We start from the raw sequence: 26,701 nt of genomic DNA, 5'->3' as shown, positions 1-26,701 counted from the left end.
GTGTGCTACTGCCCAAAGAAAAATAAGTGCTCCTGATGACAACTCTGCACAGGGATGTCACTGTGAGTACTAGGGAGGACAGGAAGCCCAACGCTGTCCTGGATTACAACAGAGGGGGAGTTGACAACCTTGATAAGGTATGTTACTTTTTATCTTTCAAGTCTCGTACTTTTTTTTCTATTACCAGATTGTTTTATCTGCACCATAAAAATAAGACATGTTGTTGTTTGGTGAAATGCTCATTGAATTTGTGAACAATATGGAGTCAATTATATTCATTTGAATATGTAAATATGTTTTAGATGTGATAAATTAAAACAACGCTTTGATGCACGTTTTTATGTTACTATGCAAGACATAAAATATCACTTGTATGTATTCATTATTTTATTTATTGATTATTGCACTTCTGCAGGTTACTGTCACATAGTGTTGTAAGGGTATGACGGCACGTTGGCCCATGGTGGTGTTCTTCAACATCCTAGATGTGTCGGCCTACAACGCCTTTGCGGTGTGGATGGAGGTGAATCCAGGCTGGAAGCAGGGGAAATTCTTCAAGAGGAGACTGTCCTTAGAAGAGTTGGGGAAAGCCATGGTGGCACCCCTCATTCAAAGGCGCCAACACCTTCCGCCAACACCATCCTCTGCTGGATTGGTGAGAGATATACAAGGGCCAGAAGCAAGATCTACGGCCGCCAGAGACAGAAGAGACAAAGGGAAGAGGTGCAATCTGTGTGCACCAAGAGATGTCAAAACGAGCATTATGTGCCATAGCTGCAGTGTATATATTTGCAAGGCACAAATAACAACCACCACGTATTGTCCAACATGTGCATGAGAACACACAGAATGTAACCACCACTGATTGACAGCTTGTGAACATTTTAATGTTTTTGTTATTGTTAGTAATACTGTTATTGTTACTGTTGTTCTTTAATATGGTAATGTTTTCATGTTTAGTTTTGGGCCTATTTCCTTTCTTTACTAATAAAATCATACCGATCAGTTTTGACCAGGGACACAACAGATGTTATTTTGTGCCACTATTTAAACATTTGAAATGGTTTCAAAACAAATGTCCTTGTTATACTTTGACACAAAGTAGTCTGTGATAAATAGCACAATGTTTCATCTGAGTATTTGTTAGTCAAAATAATCCATACATTATACCTTTTTTTTAACTCAAAAACTAGTTGTTTGAGCTCAGGTCAATGAGGTCCACAAGCCATAAATAGCAAATAGAAGTTCAAAACTTGTAATGTTCACAATAACCTAAGTTGATAAAGAGATCTAACACATTAGGTGATAATATATGGATTATTATGGATTAATAATCAGCTATAATGGGGCGCTCATTTTGGACCGGGAACAGAATGAATTAACATGAAACGAACACAACGGGAGGGTTAACCAAATCACAGATGAGACTAAAGTGTTCATCTGCCCTCTAAAGCGGGAGGTTACCGTGGTAATGCCACGTCAATCATGTTTGTGCCTGTCAGACTGACTAGTATCCGCGTTGCTTCTCTTTCGAAAAACAACCTAGCTTGTGAACAAAACAACCAAAAATACCAAGGAACACAAGGACAAAGTCTCACTTCAGTAGACTTCCGTTTCAAGTAAATTAAACTAACTTTAATGCCTGAGCGCAGTGCTTCTAAAAATGAATCTGTCACTCCGCTCTTCTGTCTTCTGTTTCAGGTCAGATATAACCATATTCTGTAGAATACTATAGTAGCCATAGCCTACAAAACAATGCAGATGTCACAGCAACTACCGGGCACGAAACTTCCGCTCCGGGCCCACAGACAAGCTAGGAGAGAGTCAAATGTGCATTCTAATAGACTTATTTACCCAACATTGGAATGATATTGGAATATTATACATTTCCATACCCAAAATAATTACATATGCAATGCCTAGCCAACCATATCATTGTTTGAAACCTGGACGTTTTGCATAGCCTATCTTACCTTGCTTTTAATAGCCTTTAGCCAAAATCCAACCATAGGAATAAAAAGCTACGATTTCTTGATTTGCCATTGAAACCAGCATTTCTTCTTCTACTGTCCAAGGCAGTAAAGTACAATCCTATTGTTGCATCTTCAGATATTCCTTCTTTCTACGTTTCTACCTTTAGGCCGTATATCCATCTCTGTCGCATTATAAAAACCGCTCTTGTCAGGTGTGCCTTTTGAGAATGGTGTTCTCGGGGAATATCAATTTGGAACATTCACGCAAATGTCCGAGACGAGTGAACGCATTGCTGCGCTTATAATGTGCATTATTCATAGTTGACCAACATTTTAAGCTAAATGTTGGGATCTGTTTCATCAGCCTCGTCTTTGTATTTAAACATTTTAGTATGGAACCACTGTTCTATGCGTTTGAAATTTTCCTGGCCTATCGTCCCGCAGCTGTGCCAACGTCTGTTTTGAACTGTCCCAGACACATTTTATAGGACGACCTTCATTTCGAGCCCTGTGTGTGTGTGTGTGTGTGTGTGTGTAGATGCAGGGGACACTTAATACGTTTCTCCCTGTCACTCACCTTCCTTCACTCCCTACCAGTGACACAGCGACAGTTTAAAATCATATTTCTTCCATTGCTAAAATCGATATACATATATACATTCACACGTTCCTGGCAAGTCGATGGAAACACACTTCCCATGCTCTTAGTCTGGCTTTGTGAGGCACCCTGCTGTCTGTGTCTGCATGGATGGGCCGGCTGGCTGTGTGTGTGTGAGAGCGAGTTTGTGTCTGTGTTTGCAATTGTGTACATTATGTTAAGTGTGTATGTCTGTCTTTTTATGTGTGTGTGTGCGCGTGCGTGCGTGCAAAAGTATATGTATCTGTGTGAGGGAGGACCATTGCAGTTAGTGTACTTACTAGGCTATGCTGTAGAGCGTACTGAATATGTGCATGACTAGCTGTGACAGGTGATTGATCCAGTGCCATTAAGGGCCCAGAATGGCCCTCTAAAGGCTGCTGAGATCAGACTGTGAAGCAGTAGCACACTGATAGAGGGAGAGGGACCTCCCATTAGCCAATCAGTTAGTGGCCTTATGGCTGAATAGATTGATAATAGACTCCCCCCACCTCACTCTGGGGAATGGAGGAGAGGGAAGGGGGGGGTCATGAGAGGGGTTGAGGGAGAAACAAAGGGAGGGAATATTGAGTGTTGTGAAGGGAAGAAGAGTGTGTGTCATGAAGAAAGAGGGAGGTAGGAAGTGGAGGGGCAGGCTCTGAAACCAGGTAGTGTGAGGGTCCTAGGCCTGGAGTATGTGCACAAGTCTAGAAGTCTAGTGTACTTCAGTTGTTCTTTTAGGTGATAGTAAAAAATAAAATAAAAGCTTTTTTTTGTTTATTAAAATAACATCAAATTGATCAGAAATACAGTGTAGACATTAATGTTGTAAATGACTATTGTAGCTTTTTATTTAAATGAAATATCTACATAAGCATACAGAGGCCCATTATCAGCAACCATCATTCCTGTGTTCCAATGGCACGTTGTGTTAGCTAATCCAAGTTTATCATTTCAAAAAGGCTAATTGATCATTAGAAAACCCTTTTTCAATTTGTTGTTCTGATAAAAGAAGCAATAAAACGACTTGAGACTAGTTGAGTATCTGGAGCATCAGCGTTTGTGGGTTCGATTACAGGCTCAAAATGGCCATAAACAAAGCTTTTCTTCTGAAACTGGTCAGTCTATTCTCGTTCTGAGAAATGAAGGCTTTACCATGTGAGAAATTGCCAAGAAACTGAAGATCACATACAACGCTGTGACCTATTCCCTTCACAGAACAGCGCAAACAGGCTCCAACCAGAATAGAAAGAAGAGTGGGAGGCCCCGGTGCACAACTGAGCAAGAGGACAAGTACATTAGAGTGTCTAGTTTGAGAAACAGACCCCTCACAAGTCCTCAACTGGCAGCTTCATTAAATAGTACCCGCAAAACACCAGTCTCAACGTCAACAGTGAAGAGGCGACTCTGGGATGCTGGCCTTCAAAAATGTCATATCGGTGCATCACTAATATATATATATATTTATATATATATATATAAAATGAAATCATGTAGTAACCAAAAAAATGTTAAACAAATCAAAATATATTTTATATTTGAGATTATTCAAAGTAGCCACCCTTTGCCTTGATGACAGATTTGCACACTCTTGGCATTCTCTCAACCAGCTTCTCTTGGAATGCTTTTCCAACAGTCTTGAAGGAGTTCCTACATATGCTGAACATTTGTTGGCTACTTTTCCTTCACTCTGTGGTCCAACTCATCCCAAACCATCTCAATTGGGTTGAGGTCGGATGATTGTGGAGGCCAGGTCATCTGATGCAGCACTCCATCACTCTCCTTGGTCAAATAGCCCTTACACAGCCTGGAGGTGTGTTGGGTCATTGTCCTGTTGAAAACACATTGACACACAATGTCCCCAATCACTGCCCTGGGACATTGGGTATATGAAAAAAAAATTGACCAGAGGAAAGAGTGCCTCCTATTGGCTCTCTAACACCACAGGTTAGTCTGATGCTCTGTGTTAGAGAACGGGCCATAGCTCTAGCCACGGTCTTCTGTGTTGATTCTGGTGAGCAGCCAGCTCTGATAGCCAGAGTTTGTTTGAGCTGCACTATCAATATTAGGATAGCCACGAGCTGGGAGCACAGGTCCTACTAGGGGACTCTGATACACATACTCAGTATGTGACTTGTCTATGAATTCTGGTTAACTAAGGGGTTGTGTAAGATTTGTTTGGGTTCCCACTTGTGTACATATGTTTTTATGTCACTGGTTTTAGATGAACAAGTATGTGTGTTGTGTCGGTCCTCTTGCGCTGTTCCCCCTGGTCCCCCCTCCCACAGAGGAGATGGCTGCGGTCTCTCTGAGCACTATGAAGCATTAAAATGGGATTCTGGGTGGTGGAGAACAAAGGAGCCACCCTCTGTACTGTGTTGCTCATATACACATACACAAAAGGGAGAGTGTCATGGTAGAGCTGTGATGAATCCCCTAGACAGAATGCACACTGGGTTTCACACGATTATTTTCTAAATATTCCGGTTGAAGGAACTCAAACTAGTTTGCACACACACCCCTCTGTAGAATATTATAAATGGGGGATGAATTCAATCATTGGCTTGGTGATTATTTGAGTAGTTGAATCTGTGTAAGAGCAGTGCTAGCTGAAGGAGAAACACTGTTCTGGTACACAAAGTCCTTTGATTAGGAGGGGTGGTGGAGGTAAACAAATGCTAACCCAATGCTTTGCCTACCTCCTCCTTTCATACATTTCCATGTGGGTGTTTTCATGTGTTTGTTTGCATTGAAGGCTGTTGCTGTTGAGAGGCGGTGGCAGCCTTCCATTGACCAGACACATGCCTAGCTAAAGCTAATAGTTACCATGATGGTGTCGCCTTACAGAGCAGGACTGTCCATCTGCCTGGCCTTGACCCTCAATTTGTCCCTTGTACAGGCCTTCTGAGACTGACGGACAGACAGACGCAACACGCCTGAGGGACAGACACAAGGACAGCACCAGAGGACGTCTCCACGGCAACAAGAGGTCAGAGACTGTAGGTGGATTTACATCAGATTTGCAACTTTTCTGTGTACACTAACCTTGGATATGGTGTGGCCAAAGTCACATTCCTGCTTCATGTGTGAGTTCATTTATTAAACATACCGTAAATACCATAGTATATAGACACACAAAATGGCAATTCAAACTATACAGGAGCTTCTCATCTAAACCATATTGCACATAGTGTTGCACACTTGATTAATGCAATGGTTCACAAATGTGTGTATATTTTAAAAGCCTCCGGAGGTGTAGTGTGGTAGACCTCTCTTATCATTAGAACCGCTGGGCCTCGAGAGACCCCCTTCAAGCTAGTGAGGTGTCATTCTGACTGCAACATTCTAACAGTGTAATTAGAATGAACAAAAATATAAACGCAACATGTAAACATTTCAAAGATTTTACTGAGTTACAGTTCATATAAGGAAATCAGTCAATGGAAATAATTTCATTTGGCCCTGATCTATGGATATCACATGACTGGGAATACAGATAAGCATCTGTTGGTCACACATTCCTTAAAAAATGGTAGGGGCGTGGATCAGAAATCCAGTCAGTATCTGGTGTGTCCACCATTTGCCCACATGCAGCGCAACATATCTCCTTCGCATAGAGTTGATTAGGCCTGGGAAATGTTGTCCCACTTCTCTTCAATGGCTGTGCGAAGTTGCTGGATATTGGCTGGAACTGGAACACGCTGTCGTACACATCGATCCAGAGAATCCTTAACATGCTCAATGGGTGACATGTCTGGTGAGTATGCAGGCCAGAACTGGTACATTTTCAGCTTCCAAAAATAGTGTACAGATCCTTGCAACATGGGGCCATGCAATATCATGCTGAAACATGAGGTGATGGCGACGGATGAATAACATGACAATAGGCCTCACGATCTCGTCACAGTATCTCTGTGCATTCAAATTGCCATCAATAAAATGCAATTGTGTTTCGTTGTTCATAGCTTATGCCTGCCCATACCATAACCCCACCGCCACCATGGGGACACTGAACGTTGACATCAGCAAACCGCTTGTCATTGTGAGGCCGGTTGGACGTACTGTCGAATTCCTCTAAAATGACATTGGAGGCGGCTTATGGTAGAGAAATTAACATTTAATTATCTGGCAGCAGCTCTGGTGGACATTCCTGCAGTCAGCATGCCAATTGCACGCTCCCTCAAAACTTGAGACATCTGTGGTGTTGTGTTACAAAACTTCACATTTTAGTGGCCTTTTATTGTCCCCAGCACAAGATGCACCTGTGTAATGTTCATGCTGTTTAATCAGCTTCTTGATATGCCACACCTGTCAGGTGGATGAATTATCTTAGGAAAGGAGAAATCCTCACTAACAGGGATGTAAATGAATTTCTGCACAGCATTTGAGAGAAACGCTGTTTGTGCGTATGAAACATTTCTCGGATCTTTTATTTGAAACATGGGACCAACACTTTACATGTTGAGTTTATATTTTTGTTCAGTGTAATACGTTGCCTTTGTTGGAACTATGAAACGGAAAGCATATGTGTTGGAACACGGTCACAGCTTAAGTAAAAAGAAAACCACCCCAACCACCAAGACGCACGGTCAAATGATGAAAACATCAGTAGCCTAAACCTCATATGTGCAAAGTGTGCTTGATAAATAGTGAAAATCAACACAAAAGCAAAAATGGCATGTGTCCTTATAAGAGCAGTCAAAAATAGTCAATTATTGTCAGCTCGTGCTTACATTGTGTGCGTCTTGGGATCAGTTGGATTTAATTTAGCTGTTATCCTTTGTTGACACAAATCTTTGTCACTTTCACTTGCTTGACTCACTTTGACATACCTTTGTTTGGTTGTAGTGCATAATAGTCTCCGGTTTTCTCTTTATGTCCCCATGACAGAAACGTTCTTTCTTGCCTTGTGAGTGTTGTCTTGTCATTCTTCAGCACCGTACAGCGGCTGTGCAGGTGCCTTATTTTGCGCAGAGGGATGGTGCTCCCCTCTCACTTTGTTCATGGTGCCGACATGGCTTGTCTTCTTAGTAAGCAACTTGTTCGCCAATGACAGTGAAGTGAAGAAATTGTCCATGGTGACATTTCTCCCCTTGCCAACGTAAGTTCCACAGGCCCTGGTCACCACATTCTCTGACACTTGCTCAATTGTCACCCTATGTGGAACTTTTCCCAGATATGGAAAGGCGTTCAGCATGTGCAATTACCCACGCTCTCACTGTGTAGCCCACTCCAAGTAGGCCAGAGTAGACTCAAAAATGACATGCCCTCTTTTAAACTGCTTGTAACTCCAGTTCGGTTTGTGATACTAAGACTCTAACAATGGCAGTGTGTTATATAGACTTATTTAGGAAAAGTCAAGGACTGAGGGGGACTTAAATGGCAGAGTAATACAATTGTTTAATTCAGGAGCAGTCAAAATGACTGCTTTAGTGTTAAACAGAGATTTGAGTCCTGGACCTAGTTTGCGACGTCACAGTAGTGTATAGAGGCCCGGTGTGTTTGACTGTTGTACGGGAGATTGTGTGTGTCATGCCCCTCTGTGTTTTCTATCTGTTTTCGCCGGTGTTAAGGTCGCTGTGTATCTGGGTCAAAGTCTATGAAGGGGTCAATGTTCCATGAGGCATTCTAACAAAAGGCAGAAATGTGCATCTTTTTTTCTTACACAGCGTATCTGTACTAAATGTAGCTATTAGTATTCATGGATACGGTATAGTTGCTAGCTGCCAATATCCATATCCTTGCGTAGGCCTGTTATTGTTGAATTACACTTTGATGAAATTTCAGAGGACTCATTTATGGGAAACATTGAATTTACTGGCCCTAACAAATGTTCCTTTCATCTGCACAATGGACTGTGTTTGTACTATTAATGTTCTGGTAAATGTATTTGTAGTGTTTCTCTGTGTGTCAAAGCTCAAGCTTCACGGCATAGCAGATAGACATCAGAATGCCCTCTGCGCTCAAGGATGAATAGAATGGAATACACACACCTGCAGTTTGAGAGTCACTTTGCCCATGTTTTTTTGTCTTGGTTATTTTAGTGCAGCGATGCGGATGTCAAAGTGCCCTGCTGTTGAGAGGGAAAATACATTAAGAGCTTATAGAATTATGGAGATTGTAGCAGTTGTAACATTCAAAGAGGTACCACTCATTTGATTTGATGTCTATTTCTCTACTTTTTGCCGACGGACTGCTGTCCTCTCGCTTCCCTCTCCTGCTATGCTGGGAAGAGCTTTGTGTGTGCCTGTGTGGTTCTGTGTGCCTGTGTGGTTCTGTGTCTCAGAGTTTCTGTGTGTGTACCTGTGTGGAGAGAGTCCAGATGTTTTGTAGCAAGGTTGGCAGCAGCCTGAGATTAGCATGCTGGCCACTGTGGGGAAGATAAATAGCCCTCTGTCATGGTATAAAAAAAAAAACAGTCCCTTTGTCTTTGATGTGCTCCAACTCCCAAATTGCTTTTATCTACCCAGAACCAGAGAACACGCAACGGCTGGATCTCTTTATTAATCCCCTGCCTACCTGATCGCATTGCCTCTGCCTGCCTGCCTGCCTGCCTGTCTGCCTGCCTGCCTGTCTGCCTGTCTGCCTGTCTCTGTCTGTCTGTCTGTCTGTCTGTCTGTCTGCCTGTCTGCCTGCCTGCCTGCCTGTCTGCCTGCCTGCCTGCCTGGGCTCGCTGTGTCTGTAGCCAAGGGAGACTAAAATACCCAGTACATTCAGGTGAAGAAATGGAGCTTAAGATTATATAGAATTGTTAAAGGCTGTTCGTGTTGTTTTCCTATTGTTAGCTCTATTTGTCAAGTCTAACGACCTAGGCTAAGTAGACTCTTACCAGCCCTTAAAAATAAACACTTCATATTTCCTATTTTCACCTATGTTCTTCCATTCTCCATGGATCTCTCAAGCATCGACTGACTCTATAATATTGTAATTTCATTGCTTAACTGCGTGAACAGCACTGGTGGAAAAGGGTAAGGCGCATAAGGGCAGCTGCACTAAAAACTCAGCTCTGCTCAGCCTTCCCCAAAGACATGTAATGCTTAAGTGAGTGGCTTGTGTTGTCTGCCCTAGCAGTGTAATGGCTGTGTGGAAATCAGTCACCTGAAGGGGTAGTCTTCTGCTCTTATTGATACTTATTTTTGTTGATTCAAAAGGAATCTTGATAAATATGCTGTTTTTCTTCTAAAGAAAGGACTGTACGGTCGACCTTCCATGCAGCTGTAATAAACCTCCGTATTGGTGGTGCTTGTGTGAAGTACATCAGTCTGTGCTTTCATTCATGTATGTGATGAAAAGCCTTTGAGTGAGTAATGCCATCACCTCATTACGAAAGCCAGAGGTGGTCAGCACTTCTGTCAGCGAGAAGAAACATGATGACAAATGCGTCAGTCATTACACCCCAGTGACCCTCAAGGTCCCATCTCAAGGGCGAGATGTGAGATGTGACATCTCTGTTTCTGTAACACTATAATTAACCCCTGACCTCTACCAAACAGGAAGTCAGAGAAAACACTCAGGGCGTGTTTTCTCACAGTAATGCAGGGTCCCGATGTGATTGGCGGCTCACTAGCCAGTCAGAGCGGTCAGGCTTGTGTTTGTTCACGCCAGGGTTTCCATTAGCTGGGAATAGTCAGCTTTTGGCAGATGAAAAAAAATAAAATATGGAGAAGCCGATAAATCCAATTAATTGTCCAGGAGAAAAATGATACAATTCCATTGCTAAATAATGCTTTTTAGGCTATTCATTGATGGAAATACCAGTCTATGTAAATACATTTGACTGGTCATTCTTATCTGCCTATAGGTTAATTTGCGTAATTTAGTGGAAATAAATTGGCCCGTATGTACAGTATATTAGTTTTGTACGACCATCTTATTCATCACACGAGTAGCTTACAGTATCTCAAAAAGCAAATGCATAGGCAACGGAAGGCTTGCTCCATCAGCGAGTCACACACCACCTTGCAATGAGCTGTATGCATTTTGAAAACATATACTTCATTGTTTGAAACCTGAATGTTTTACATGTCTTACCTTGCTTCAAGGTAACCTAGCCAAAATCATATCTGTGGAGGCTATTATTTTATATCAACTGTCTTTCATTGTCCAGTAGCCAAAGGCACAATCCTAGTCATATTATCAACCCATGTTAGTTGTTGCATATTAGATCTCCCCTCTTCCTGTATTTCTAACTGATATTTTCATCTGTCACATGAAACTGCTCTCATGTGCAGTGATCTTCTGACAACTGTGTTTTCCTGCTAATTGCATTATGGAACGAACATTAGTGCGTAGCCTACTGCCTGGTGTGCATTGCGGCGCTTGTAATTTGAATAAATAATAGTGTGATACTAACCTACGTGAAATTTCAGAACTTTAAAACCATGACCAGAGAGAGACTGTCAAAGAATACAGTAACGAGCTTCTGTTTTTATGAGTGTTCATGTTGGAAGTTTTTTTTAAAGCCCTGTCAACACTGTTTTTATTCAATACTTTTACAAACCATAAAGCTTGCTTCTCCCTACTTCTATTTCTGCTACAACCAGCACCGCAGCTGAAAGGAATGAGTAGCCATTAACCAATTGTATCGATAGGCCTGTGTTTTTTTAATTATTAGTGTCTCTTTTAATATCGAGGAATAGTTCACTTTCTTTGGTCATAGGAACAACAACAGAAATAATGCAGTGCAACTCGAGTGCGGCCATCAGGTGGAAGACAGTCCCCCCCCTGGTCAGTCTCAGCAGAGGGAGGGAAAGAGCAGGGACTGTGAGAGGCGGACCCTCTATTTCTCTCTCCCTCCCTCTGCTGAGACTGACGCGGATGCAGGTACCATCAGTCCAGTCAAATAAAAAAAAGTTAATTATTTCAATTTATGCTCAACTGTGCCTCTCAACTAATGCAACAGCTGATGAATTTAGTTATTTGATTTTGTCATTATTATTTAGTTATTTGAAATATAATATGGTCTGAGAAGGACATTATTAGCAGGCTAAGCGTTGCCATGCTGTGATGATGTGTTAGGCCTACCGCTCAAACTTAATTCCTACACAACTGTTTTTATTAGAGTCATGTTGAAATAGTCTACATTGTTTAAGTCATGTTGAAAAATAATTCAGAGCGGTAGATCTTGGCTTTCATTTTGACTCAGAAAAGGTTGGTGACCACTAAGAGGTGTCACAATGCACACTAGGGACATGGTGACCTGTGTAGGCTATTTATATTCTGTGCGTTTCTCTCTCTGTGTGTGTGTGTGTGTGTGTGTGTGTGTGTTTACATTTTGCATTCTCTAGTTCTATGTCTCTCCCAGTTGACTCTGTGCTCTGTGGTGCTGTTTGAAACGGCCACCTGAGCGGAGAAGCACAAAAGCAGCTCTCCTGTGTGGTCCCCCTCTCAGCACCACTATGTGTGTGTCACTATGTGTGTGCGTTGCTATGTGCGAGCGCTGTAAGTGTTTTGTGTTTGAGCGCTGTGGGCGAGCGAGTTGTGTGTGAGCGCTGTGCGTGTGCCAAGAGGAAGGCCTTGAACCCTTGCAGCCCCCCAACTCTGAGAGCTAATTAAGGGATGTTTCCTGCGCCCTGTCTGCTCGGCCCTCTGAATGAGCCTGTTCCTCTATGCACACCTACATACTGCCTGGTGTCTCTCTGTGGCTGCTCTGCTCACTGGCCCTCAGCTAGAGCCACACAGCTTCTCACCATCACTCATCCTGAGCTACATACACCCCATGAACAAAAACACTCTTACAGCTTAAGGCCCCATAGCGAATCAGCCTCTGTTTGTGTGTGAATGTGCGTGCATCTTCAGTGCATGTGGATTCCTCTTTTTGTGTCACCCCCCCGGGTCTGTGCATGTGGGGTCCTCCGGGACTTTTTGTGTGCATGGTGGAATTGATTTGAGAATGAATTGAGAATGCTGGCAAGAGGCTGGGGAACGAAAGAGGAGAAAGGGAGGCCCTCTAATAAAAGATGATGATGAGGGAGAAACAGAAAAGATAGCCTGGGAGAAATTGTTCCAAATACATTTTAATTGGTAAGAAGGGAATCCCTTGTTTTGGGAGTTGGAGTGGGAGTGCCTCGAACCAATTCAAAGAGAGAAAAGGCAAGCGACACAAACACTTTTACTACACTCTCACACATACCAACCAGTTATATGGAGCCTCAGCGATTGATTGCCCAGCTGTGAAAGACCATTATTGCGACCTGTGCATAGAGGCGAGAGGGAGCTGTGAGTCATGAACAGTGTGAGGACTCCATGGGGGGGGGGCACTTCTCGCCTATCCTAGGGGTACGAGTCATGGAAGGGGAGTGGGTGTACTGTACTGTACACCTGCCTGAACAGAGAAAGAGCGGTGTAAATAGTCTGTTTTCTTTGTGGACCTCTAATAGCGCTGGGCCTCAGGAAGCAGTGTGTGACTGTCCCCGACCAATTAAAAAGCTCCCAACCACCTCTCTGAGCGGAGTCGTGTGGCAGGAGCAAGAGGTGATCGATTTATCTGTAAGGTGTTGAGGTCGCTGGACCGTATCTCTGCCTCCAGAGGCCTCCTATACGCTGTCCTCTACTGTAGCGCCTCCATCACTCTTCTCCCTTTTCTCACTTTCTGCCTTTCGGTCGCATTCAGACAGAGTTTTTGTATCCGTCAGCAACGGATTGAGTCCATTGTTTTTACTAAGGAAGTCGCCTGTTGACAGACGTCTCTCTGTCTACTATTTTAACATGTGTCTTTTGCACTGTCGGTTACATTTCGGGATATTATTTTTGATGATATATCGTATTGTTTTGACTGTCGCAATATTTTTGCTCTAGTTGGGGGTACCTGCACCAAAACTCCAGTAGTTGTCCTCCATAGCTTGTTTACATGTTTTTAAAAAGGGAGCCAATATGCTTTCGTCACTTTTATTTACATGACTGATCAACACTAGTTTTCTCGTGGCTCTCTCTTGTCCCTCTGCAGCAGACATATGGTGAGCAGCAATATGTTTGGAACATCGAATCGCAATAGAATTGCAGTATCGAATCGCAATCGTGAGAATAGCAATATATATCTTATCGGCACCTAAGTATCGTGAGGTCCCTGGCAATTCCCAGCTCTACTTTACATTGCTGGGCCTTTGTCCTCCCTTCTCAGTGATCTGGACCCTCTAACCTCTCTGTTGTCCCTTCCTATGGGAGAGGGGATGTGGCCCCAAAGGGTTGGCCACTGTGTGTTGCTGCAGATGCTAATGCCATATCACTAGTGTCAGTCACCATACTGTACACTCTCACAGGCAGCCATAGACCCCTAGACACATCCTAGGTTGCCTTTGGTGTCTGTGGGGTAAACGGCTCATAGATCTGCGTACATAAGGGGAACTTCTACCCAGAAATTCAACCTCCTAAGTCAGGAGACAAGCTCCACCCCCCACCCATGTGTTTTAAATGCAGAAAAACATTGCGGGGGACAGAATGAATGGAAGCAGCAGAAGAGAAGTGGTCAGAGGGGACGATACAGTAGTAAGTGGACAGAGAGGGATTGAGTGGGAAGCAGCCTGAGATGTGTGGCCAATAGAGAACAGTCCCGTCCAAGCAGAACTCTGCTGGCTGCTGTTAAGCCTGCAGCCACTGATTAAGACCGCTAATCAGATGAATGAGATGAAGGCGTTGAGGAGGGCAGGCTGAATCTAATGTTGTGGGAGAGATGAGATGAGGATGCCGTGCTCTGCTTTGGCCCCCAGGAGGTAACGTGTGCGTGTCTCGTGTGAGAACCCAGGGTGACATCTGAGACAGTCTGCCACAGCCTGAGAGCAACATCGCCCATGCCATACCACAGTATACACAGCACGGTATCTACAAACACACTACGCTCACACTACATACTAACTATTCTAACGTCAGTTCACCCACAGTACAGAAACGGATTACTATCATCATAATGCACAGACTACAGTACATACTCCAACACATCCAGGACACAGGCACACTTGTGTAACCGATCATGCAATTATCCACACAATACAAGCATATTACAATGTACCAATAGTCATTTATAACACACACACACACACACTGTCTGGCTATGTGTTTTGGAGTAGAAGGCAGGGCTAGGAAGAGGAGGTTGAGTCAGACAGCAGTGCTGAGGCAGGCGGGTACGTAGGGGACAGCGGGGTGCCCTGTAACCCTGTGCTCTGGAGCAGCCAAAGGCAAGCTATCGATCCAGCCGCATACTGGGACCAGTGGACCAAGTCGAGAGGGACCTGGAAGTGTGACCGCTGACCGCCGCTCTACCCCCATCTCTTGGCCGTCCCAGGGGCTTGGTGGGAGTTGCTGGGGGGGGGGGGGGGTTAGGGGTCAGGCCCTTCCTCCTCTAGCAGTCCTAAATTACTCTGTAGCCCTGCTCAGCTGGGTCACTGCTTCCCACACTGGAAGGGAACTGGGAACACAGTGTACAATACTATTCCCTCAAGACTGTAGCCTCTCAGCTTCTACATGCACTCACTCATGCAGACGTAGACAGCGGTAGATCTAGAGACACACACAGATTTAATTGTATTGGCAGGAAGAGCCTGTTTTATTCACTTTGACTATTGATGTATAGTGAGCTTGGGAGATGGAGGGGGAACGAGAGGCACATAGCTGCTCTCTGAAATACACAAATGTAGAACACACCTGGGACATAAACACTATGCATATTTACACACACACAAACACACATTCATTCATACTGTATGCACGTGCACACACACTCCCAACAGGCGCACTTCAGCACACCACACGCGCACACACTGACACAGTGTTGACCCGGCCGCTTTCCCGTTTGGATTATAGCATTGGCCTGCTCTCTGAGACCGCACTGCTTCCTCAGTACTGACTGCCAGACAAAGACAGACACACAGCAACCAGGGCGTCCACCTCACCACTATGCCAAGGCCAGTGGCGATGCCCACAACCTTACCTTTCATCTTCAACCAAACCCCAGTGACTATACATGAGGCTTTATCTACTAATCTCCTGCATAAGGTCATTTAGTTTATTTCCTCCTTTATTCCTATTTTGGCTTCTACTGCGTTATTATTGTCGAGGAGATGAAATGGGCTATTTATGATTAGTGTGGTGGTAGTAGTAGTAGTCGTTTTTGAAGGTCGGTGATTACATATTTACATTGCTCTCTGTATGCACAGTTTGATTTAGCCCTAATCCAGTTCCCCCAGAGCATGTTTGCTGGAGGCCATTTGAAAACGTGGCAGCAGCAGGCCCAGCCACAAGTCAGGGTCAGTGATGTCATTAAAACGCGACTCCTGCCAGACAGGTGGTCATGTTAACCCCCTCCCTTTCAAATGTTGATATACTCACGCACATTGGCGTTTGTGTGTACACACACGGTGGGTGGCCTTGTGTGGCTCCTCCACCGGCCGTACAGATGCCGGGGTTTATTATATAAACACCCAATGGCGTTGCGTGTGGGAATGGAACGCGGCAGCGGTAGAAGCAACACAGCAGAATCCTATAGAATAACAATGCCACACACTCCCTGTGTTTGACTGCTGGGATTCCCTGAGCCTAATTCTTAACAAATGTGCTTTCTCAGCTGGCACTTGTATTGGTTCATTCCAATGATTGTATATATGAATGGACAAAGTCATCGATCACGTGACACCATTCTTCCATATGGTAAGACAATAGCGCATTGGAGCCAAGTGAAGTCAGTTAAGATGGCGTCTCACGGAGACATAACATGCTCAGTTTGAGCTACTCTAGGAAGTGACGTTTGCAGCCTAGCTCAGTGCTGGCAATAAGACTGTTAAATGGCTAACAATTACTGCTCTCCCTCTCCTACAGACCATCCACAGGTCTCTACCCACTCAGACACAACCGACGCTGCTGCTAAAATGATTATTGATTAGATGTGTTACTCCATTCCACTGCTGTCATTGATAATTGATTTTATTACCATTATTAGTATATCTATTTATCCTGCTACTGGTCATTAGTACTGTTTACAACGTATATATTACCATTACTATATTACCATAAGTATTTATGTATTCCTGTTACCAGTAACTTTTCAGCCCAGTTTACATGCATATCCTTCTACCAGTAACTTTTCAGCCCAGTTTACATGCATATCCTTCTACCAGTAACTTTTCAGTCCAGTTTACATGTATATCCTTCTACCAGTAACTTTTTTTTTTATCTAGAAACCCACCGACCTCAAGGATCCTATTTTCAGCTTATAATGTCTGCAGTACTGCGGACGGCCTTGAACCTTCGTGGCTTCAATGAGAGGGGGCAGTCGTTCTCCCCTGGTTCAATCTCCCCCTCATCACTCCAGGGCTGCTCTCTCCCTGCCAGGTTAAATATACTCCTGATCCCCCCTCCCCCCTCCACTGTTTCCTCCTTATCTCCAGCCGGCTGCCCTTGTTTGCATGGCATCCCTCCATGGAGAGATTACTGGGGCCCCATGGTTTTGACGCAGCGCACCGGGTAACAGTGTAAATATTGTGACATGTTTTTTTCCCCAAGCCGACCGGCACGTCAAGGCTACCACCTGTGGGCCCGCTGCGACGCTCTTTCTCCTCTGTCAGAACGCCAGTGCTCCACTGTGCCGCAACGGATGGCCTGCCTAATGAAGTGCCATCTTTAATCTTTAAATATTTATTCTGCTTTAATGAGGGAGATATTCTTTGAATATCTTTCACTCTGGAGGTTCTCCTCTGAGGGAACGAGCAGTCTGTGTGTGTGTCCTCTCTTCCCCTCAACCTAGACCCTGGTTTCAGACTTAATGTAGATATTTTTAGCCGTCCATCTGACTAACAAAGCCATGCCCGTCAATGCTGTGTGTTTGCATTGCTTTCCAGGAACTGTCAAGCTATTACGTTAAATGACAGGACGGAGAGACAGTTTCTTACATGAATTTGCAAGTCGAAGATAATCAAGTGAAACTAAGTCACCATACATGGAAAGACCTCAACAAAAGCTTATTCCTCTTCTGCTTCCCTTCTATGAAAAGAGCTTCCTCATCTGTCTGTTTCCGTCTGCCTGTCTATCAGGCTGAAATGGGAAGTTAAATTGACTATAACAGTTTTGTCTCACACAGCAGTCCGTGTTATGATCTAGTCATAAATCCAGTAGAGTGTTGTTAGTCAGGAAGTGATAATGATCAGAGTGTTGGAGCGTTGTGCAGGCAGTTCAGTTAGTGGCTTTTCAACTGTCATTTCCTTTAGATGATGACCTTGGCTATTTTATTACCGTGCTCTCATTGGGAATATATTGTAGTAGGTTTATGGTCAGTTCATTTGCAAGTGATAGGTACTCTTTTTTAAATTTTTAGCTACCATAGATGACCGCTTTTTTACTTTCATGGGCTTTGTAGCACCTTTGGAGCAGGTTTCCCAGACACAGATTAAGCCTCGGTCTAAAAAGCATGCTCAATGGAAAATCTCTATTGCAATTGTCCTTTAGTACAGGACCAGGTATAAACTGTATCTGGAAAGCCGTCCCAGTTTTAACGCCCCTATGTTTAAACGATCATCTACTACCATCGACTCCATGCCTGGCCTCCAGTTAAAGAAAATATATCCACAGTGGTTAAAGCCAGACAACAAACTCCATGGCAACGAAGGAGAAAACGGATATTTCTTACCCAGTGAAAAGCGAGGTTTATCTTAGTCCAGAACACTCCACTGAGGTATAGTGCTGAGGGATTAACCGAAATTGACTTTTTTTTTAACAGCTCGACCAACTGTTGCTTCAATTATGTTAATTCTACTTTGTCTTTTTTCTGTGAGCTCAATGCGAAGCAGACTCTTTGGAGAATTATCAGCTCAAGACCGAACTGTACGATGTAGTAGGGAGTTGTAGTTTCCAACAGGCCAATATTCCACACAGTTTAGTTCAGAAAACGTGGTAATTAACTACTATGACCATAATCCATTGCAAGCCTACTTGTCCAGTCTGTGTTTCTTTTATGCCTGCTGTGTAAAAGAGACAGAAGTGATTTGATAGTTGGTATTCAGCTGTCATGAAAGTATGTCTTATTTACTTTAAAGAACTACTAAAATAGTGACTTTGTCAGACAGCGTAGGCAGCAGCTCTAGAAATGATTTGGAATTAAATCATAAAGTCATCAAATAATATAATATACACAACTGAAATATTTTATTAAAGTAAAGCAATATGAATAAATGATGGTTAATAAGTGATCAGCAGTAATGGGCAGTCACTACCATCATGGGAGTTTTATTCATTGTTTTATTCTGTGTTACAGCATTCAACCCACATAATGCATAGTGCATTTAAACGGCCACACCAGTAGAAATCCACTTTTTCGACCTGAAAGACGATGGCCAGAGCTTACCCATGATGTTGCACAACGATGTAAGTCAATAAGTCATCGTTTTAGTCAAAGTATAACATATTTGAAGTGCCAAATTCTAATGTGTGACTTCCGATGTTTCCGTGAGTCTTACATGTCTTTTCCTACATGCTGACGTGCAAATTATTTTCCTCCTACATTTTGTTTTATGGCTGGGTTTTATTTCAATGTTACCGCCCACCAGCACGGCAATGTTTATTAATCACAAACACCTGCTGCAAAGTTCCTCCTATTCACGAGTCGTCTGAGAGCCAAACAGCTTCTCTCTGTAGCCTACACTTGGGATTCCACTAGATAAAACAGCCACAATTAAAAAATTGTCTATCGTACAAATTCATGAAAATCAAAAATGTATTTAAGGTTAGCGTTAGGCTAAGGTTAGCAGTGTGATTAGGGTTAAGGTGAGAGTTAGATTTAAAATCGGATTTTAAGACGACAAAATGTAGAAATGGATGTGGTTTATGACTTTGTGACTGTGTTAACTAGTGACGACTTGGCCTCCTTGCCATGGAGCAAATTTAAAATAGGTGCTCATTTTCAACCATTCCATTGATCCTAAAGAGAAATCTCCACCCACCCAGGGCACCGGGCCATGCAAAACGAACTCGCCCATTGCTGCAATACACGCTCCAAACCGTTCAATATTTATATACACGCTCCAAACCCAGCCATATTACCGGAGTTTGTATTCTTTCTATTTCTGTGGCGGATTTGCATTGATACAGAAAATAGCTGTGTAATTTAGATAATGCATTGATACAGAAAATAGCTGTGTAATTTAGATAATGCATTGATATGGTATATAGCTGTGTAATTTAGATAATGCATTGATATGGTATATAGCTGTGTAATTTAGATAATGCATTGATATGGTATATAGCTGTGTAATTTAGATAATGCATTGATATGGTATATAGCTGTGTAATTTAGATAATGCATTGATATGGTATATAGCTGTGTAATTTAGATAATGCATTGATATGGTATATAGCTGTGTAATTTAGATAATGCATTGATATGGTATATAGCTGTGTAATTTAGATAATGCATTGATATGGTATATAGCTGTGTAATTTAGATAATGCATTGATATGGTATATAGCTGTGTAATTTAGATAATGCATTGATATGGTATATAGCTGTGTAATTTAGATAATGCATTGATATGGTATATAGCTGTGTAATTTAGATAATGCATTGATATGGTATATAGCTAGCTAGTTTGCTGAATTGATAATAGAGAGAACAAAGGATATAGACAATAATAATGACGTCTGGAATCCTACACAGTTTCACTGGAATTAGAGTCAGGAAAACGTCAACCCTCAACATTACAACAGCTGGTATAGGCAGGGATTAGCGGAGACTCCTCTCTGCTAGTCTTTCTGAAATGATTTTCCCCTGGCTTAGCATGCTAGCTAGTTACACTAACACCTGTCAGTCAGTGTCCTGTTTGTTGTTATTTCTCTGCTACACGTGGAAATCACCACAACATTCCCACCCCCAATTCCTAAATATCAGCAGCCTGCTTCAGTCTTCGAGGTGGAACCTAAATGAGAATTTCCGCTCTTGGACAGGAATTACTCAGATAGGTGCAGCAACTTCCTCTGAGGTGGGCCTTTTAATGGAAAATAATTAATACAATTCGGAAACGGGATTCTTTTTTTTAATAATCGAACTGACCTCAAAAAGCGCTAATCGCTCAGCACTACTGTGGTATGAGGTCCATCTACCCTAGAATGAATTCATAAACAGCTACACAAACACACGGCTTTCATGTACACTGGGAGAAACCGACAGATCTGTTGCTCTTGTCTTTGCTGAACAATCTTGTTCCGAGATCACTCGTCAGCAAGGAACAAAAGTGCGGAGAAATACAACAGACTCTCCTGCCTGCTTGTTTCATGTTGGGTGACAGCGCTGCTCAGTCTACCCGGTGGGCTGTTCTGTTGCAGCCCCTTGGGGGGATGTATGGATAGAGAGAAGAGAGGGCATTGCCTCCCGGAATTTAATGGTCAGCATTCCGCTGCTTGGGCTTTTCGGTGCTTGACCCCCGGGGTCTGAACAGAGGAGGGTTGAAGAGTGCGAGAACTTCATGTTTTCCTTTCTTCCCTTTGTTCTGTCTGCTTTTTTGGTTCAGAGAGCAAACACAGCGGTTGTCGCCCCTCTTGGTATTCCAGTAGACGGACAAGCATCTGATCAACTCAACAGGCTTCTGGATCCAATCGACCAGCTTGGAAGTCAGTACTTTTGGCAGGGTGAATTACACACACATATACAGTTTCTCTCAATGAAGCTGATTCGAGTCGCACAAGTAGCGTAAGATTTAGAATGGAGATAATTTAAGCTAAACATTAATGTTCTGAGCTCTTAGTGTACGGCTTTCCCTTATTTTCTAGCAAACATTAATGTTCTGAGCTCTTAGTGTACGGCTTTCCCTTATTTTCTAGCAAACATTAATGTTCACCTATCCAGTCAAATGAGTTCATTGTTTAATCCAGAATCTCCAAGAGCAGCAGCCTCCCACCAACACTTCCTGTTGCACTCAGTCTTGCCATTGGTCCTCACATAATGCAGTTTGAGGCTTAGCTCTTCTGACCTTTCTCTGTTAGAACTCCTCTCTACACCCTCTAGTCGCTGTAAGTGTTGGTTAGAGAGGTCATAGTTCAGACTGACCATGAGGTAGCACACCTGTGGGTGAATGAGTAAGCGACCCCTGGGGCCAAAGCAACAGTCCCCTGCCCCTCTCTCCGGGTGCCATCAAAGGAGCCCAGTCACTGTGTTACTGCTGCTGGTCTATCTCCCCCTGCTGGTGGGTTCCTGCACTGTATATACTGGCATGGTAGGATGAAGTTGCCTTTCCAGACAATGATCTAAGGTCAGCATTGCATTTTCCCCCAGATGGTTAAAGTTATGATTGGGGGTAGGGTAATCTGATCCTAGACCTGTACCTTAGGTCAACTCCTTGGTGGAATGTGAGGCACCAGCAGAAACAACAGCCTCCTACCAGGCCCTCTGGTATACCATAGCCTCAGGTCAGGGTTCAGTCGAGTGGAGTGGACAGGATGCATGCTGGTCCTTAAGAGATGAATAAATGATGTGTGTGTTGTGTGGCTGTGTGTGCATAAACTGGAACCCTATTCGTTATCATGCTATCTTGCAGCATTCTTAAACCCTCTCTTTCTGATAAGCTCCGTTATCGTCAGATCTGTAATTCCCTCTGCTTCCCTGTGGTATCTCTCCTCTAGAAACACATGGCTCCAGCATTTCCGAATATAGACTAAAGAAAATATAATAATTGAGCTAACCGTTAATAACAGGGGATCTGTCTGGCAACTGTCTTGTTTGGTCTGTAATGCTCTGTGTGATTGAAGTGTTATCAGGGACTTTCCAACCCGGGAACCCATCTGGTCCTATGATAGAGGTCGTCTGATTCCCCTCATTTCCTCTCTTTATCTTCATGCCATTTTATATACTGTGGCTTCTATAGTCAGGCTGGAGTCAAATGAAGGAGAGGATTTGCGAGAGAAAGGCTTACCTTTCTTTCAGGGAAGAATCTCTATGTGGGATTTATGTTCCAGATGGGCGCTTGTTTAGGAAGAGGTTGTTAAATTGTTTGTTTTTGATTCCCAATATACTCTCTTGTTCTCTCTTTTTCTCTCTCACACACACACACACACACACACACACACACACACACACACACACACACACACACACACACACACACACACACACACACACTGAGTGTACAAAACATTAAGAACACCTTCGTAATATTGAGTTGCACCCCTTTTTGCCCTCAGAACAGCCTCAGTTTGTCAGGGCGTGGACTCTACAAGGTGTTGAAAGCGTTCCACAGGGATGATGGCTAGAGGTCAACCTATTATGATTTTTCAACGCCCATACCGATTATTGGAGGACCAAAAAAAGCCGATACCGATTAATCGGCTGGTTTTTATATATATATATTTGTAATAATGACAATTACAACAATACTGAATGAACACTTTTATTTTAACTTAATATAATACATAAATAAAATCTATTTAGTCTCAAATAAATAATGAAACATGTTCAATTTGGTTTAAATAATGCAAAACAAAGTGTTGGAGAAGAAAGTAAAAGTGCAATATGTGCCATGTAAAAAAGCTAACGTTTAAGTTCCTTGCTCAGAACATGAGAACATATGAAAGCTAGTGGTTCCTTTTAACATGAGTCTTCAATATTCCCAGTTAAGAAGTTTTGGTTGTAGTTATTATAGGACTATTTCTTTCTATACCATTTGTATTTTATATACCTTTGACTATTAGATGTTCTTATAGGCACTACAGTATTGCCAGCCTAGTCATAAAGTCATAAACAGCGCTGTGCATCAGGCATTACGAAAAGCTGCTGGCAAACGGAGGAAAGTGTGGTTTGAATGAATGCTTACCAGCCTGCTGCTGCCTACCACCGCTCAGTTAGACTGCTCTATCAAATATCAAATCATAGACTTAATTATAATATAATAAACACACAGAAATACGAGCCTTAGGTCATTAATACGGTCAAATCCGGAAACTATAATTTCGAAAACAAAACGTTTATTCTTTCGGTGAAATACAGAACCGTTCCGTATTTTATCGAACGGGTGGCATCCCTAAGTCTAAATATTGCTGTTACATTGCACAACCTTCAATGTCAAGTCATAATTATGTAGAATTCTGTCAAATTAATTAAGGAAGAAATGGGCTTCACACAGTTCGCAGCGAGCCAGGCGACCCAAACTGCTGCATATACCCTGACTCTGCTTATACTGAACGCAAGAGAAGTGACACAATTTCAGACACCGCATTGATTATATGCAACGCAGGAAAAGCTAGTTAAACTAGTAATATCATCAACCATGTGTAGTTAACTAGTGATTATGTTAAGATCGATTGCTTTTTTATATGCAAAGTTTAATGTTAGCTAGCAACTTACCATGGAGCCTTGCTGCCTGCACTCGCATAACAGGTGGTCAGCCTGCCACGCAGTCTCCTCTTGGATTGCAATATAATCGGCCATAATCGGCGTCCAAAAATGCAGATTACTGATTGTTATGAAAACTTGAAATCGGCCCTAATTAATTGGCCATTCCAATTAATTGGTTAACCTCTAATGCTGGCCCATGTTGATTCCAATGCTTAATACAAACTGGTGCGTCTGGCACCTACTACCATACCCTGTTCAAAGGCATTTAAATATTTTGTCTTGCCCATTCACCCTCTGAATGACACACATACACAATCCATGTCTCAAGACTTAACAATCCTTCTTTAACCTGCCTCCTCCCCTTCATCTACACTGATTGAAGTGGATTTAACAAGTGACATCAATAAGGGATCATAGCTTTCACCTGGTCAGTCGGTCATGGAAAGAGCAGGTATTCCTAATGTTTTGTACACTCAGTGTATGTGCACACACCTTAGCGTGTGCAGAGAGAGAACCCTGCCCCCCCCCCCCCCCCCCCTCACATGCCTCCCCAGCTCCCACCTGCAGCCTGTGTGTGTGTCTGCTGATCCAGTCAGCATCAGGGTGGGAGTCTGTGGGATTCTCTCTCTCTGTAGTTTAGTCGTCCCTCCCCTGTGTAGCCAGACTGGCTTGGGGTGAGGAGGAGGGCCTAACGCGGACAAAGCCTGCTCCTCCAGCTGTCAGCAGCCTGAGCATTTAGGCTTTATAAGCTGCTCAGGGCCATAGCCCCAGGGCCACTATGACTGGCCGTGCTGGTGCTCCAGTTTCAACTGTTCTGCCTGTGGCTATGGAACCCTGACCTGTTCACCAGATGTGCTACCTGTCCCAGACCTGCTGTTTTCAACTCTCTAGAGACAGCAGGAGCGGTAGAGATACTCTGAATGATCGGCTATGAAAAGCCAACTGACATTTACTCCTGAGGTGCTGACCTGTTGCACCCTTGACAACTACTGTTGTTATTATTATTTGACCCTGCTGGTCATTTATGAACATTTGAACGTCTTGGCCATGTTCTGTTATAATCTCCACCCGGCACAGCCAGAAGAGGACTGGCCACCCCTCATAGCCTGGTTCCTCTCTAGGTTTCTTCCTTGGTTCTGGCCTTTCTAGGGAGTTTTTCCTAGCCACCGTGCTTCTACACCTGCATTGCTTGCTGTTTGGGGTTTTAGGCTGGGTTTCTGTACAGCACTTTGAGATATCAGCTGATGTAAGAAGGGCTATATAAATACATTTGATTTGATACTGATTACTGACTGGAGGGACCTGGAGGGGAGCAGCCTATATAAACTATTATACAAAGAGAGGTTGGAGGAGAGGAGCAGGAAGCTCGATGAATCAGATCGGCCTTGGTGTGAAATGGTCAGTGACCAGCTGACTTCCCTCTCCTCCACATCGTTGGCCTTAATCGTCCTGGCCCTGCTCTCGGGGCCGGTTTCTGTCTTAAATGTCAGCTGTAAAATCTGTCAGATTCACTGGGACTGTGAGCCCTGTGGGACTCAGGGGTTGTTTTCAGGGTCAAACACTCAGTCTCTTTCCATCTTGCTCTCTCTTACCCAAAGGCCGTATGTGTGGAATGGGAAGATGCCTGGGCTCTAAGTAGATGTAGATGTAGATAGACTGAACACCCACTCTTTAGAGAGGAAAATCTCAGCACTGCATTCACGTATTCTCTCTGCTCTCTCCCTCACAGGTCTCCCTGCCTGACCGACCCCGTCAGATAAGACCGACACACCAGTTTTCAGGTGAGACTCTCTCTGCTTCCTCCGATCTTAACACCACCTCAAACCTACCACCACTTATATACCTCTGTTTACCCCCGAAGTCTCAGTCAAGTCTGTCAGAGCCTTAGCCTAGTTGTTAAAAGCCACGCCCCCCCCCCCCCCCTTCCTCACACACACATCCGTCTCTCCTTCTCTCCTTACACCATTAGGGCTCTATTATTTAGCACAGCGATCTCTGCTCTGCTGAAGCGCCTCCATCTTCACCTCTTTCCCCCCTCTCCCTCTTCATCACACGATCATGTTTCCTTTTTCGCCCTCGTTTTTATAAATGGGTGCCTCTTGAAATGTAAACGCGTTATGCACACACAGCGGTCACTGCTATTAACATCCTTTTTCACTAGATTGTTGCTGAAAAAAGATTGGAGTGGTCATTGAAGTTCAGAACGAGGTTATGTGGCGTGCTTGTATATCCGATACTGAAGCATTTCCTGTGGATTTCTAGATATCGACTTGCATCACCCCTGTCGTTCGTACAGACCCAGCTGCTAGAAATTCCTTTTTTTTCTTTCATAAAAATGTTTCCACGTCTGACCATAACCGCTCCACCTAGAGCGATAGTAACAAAACTAAAACTAAACTTCAGAGGACAAGGTAACACTGACCCATTTTTCCTTCAGTAGCCCTCCCTACCCTGTGCCTCCTCCCCACCCATCCACCTAGCTTCTGTACCCTTGTGGGAGGGGATGGAGGACCCTGCGTGTTGTGATTTGTCTCTCAATGGCCCACGTGTTGGAGGGGAAGTGGTCAAGGAGGTGAGACTTCTCTGGCTAAGAATAGAGGTTCCTTTCTCGAGATGCGCTCAGTCCCCCCCCCCCCCCTTCCATGTTCACAGAGGATGTTGGATCCAGGGCGCCACGTCTTTGAGTGGTTCTGGGGGGTTTGAGTGGAAGCACCATGAGAGTTCCTCACCTTTCTCTGTCCTTCCTAATGTTCTTGCTCTTTTTCTTCTTTCTCACTCCTCATGGTCCATTCGGTGTTGTAGACTCTCTCTGTC

General features: G+C 43.6%; 1 protein-coding gene across 5 annotated transcripts in view; it reads left to right on the top strand.

The window, feature by feature from the left end:
* LOC115193804 (bifunctional heparan sulfate N-deacetylase/N-sulfotransferase 2-like) overlaps window positions 1-26,701 on the top strand; it is a 169,403-nt gene that overhangs the window by 121,238 nt on the left and 21,464 nt on the right. The window contains exons 1-3 of one of the 5 annotated variants that reach the window (XM_029752810.1): window positions 5,335-5,578; window positions 18,824-18,933; window positions 25,617-25,668. The gene's annotated coding sequence lies outside the window, so the exon portion shown is untranslated. Of the gene's footprint in view, window positions 1-5,334; window positions 5,589-18,823; window positions 18,934-21,091; window positions 21,172-25,616; window positions 25,669-26,701 lie in introns of those variants that run through there. The other 4 variants (XM_029752807.1, XM_029752809.1, XM_029752808.1 and 1 more) reach the window with 4 other exon arrangements.

Source organism: Salmo trutta, chromosome 5, assembly GCF_901001165.1.
Source record: "Salmo trutta chromosome 5, fSalTru1.1, whole genome shotgun sequence".
Taxonomy (NCBI): domain Eukaryota; kingdom Metazoa; phylum Chordata; class Actinopteri; order Salmoniformes; family Salmonidae; genus Salmo; species Salmo trutta.
This window is presented reverse-complemented; position numbering and strand designations above follow the sequence as displayed.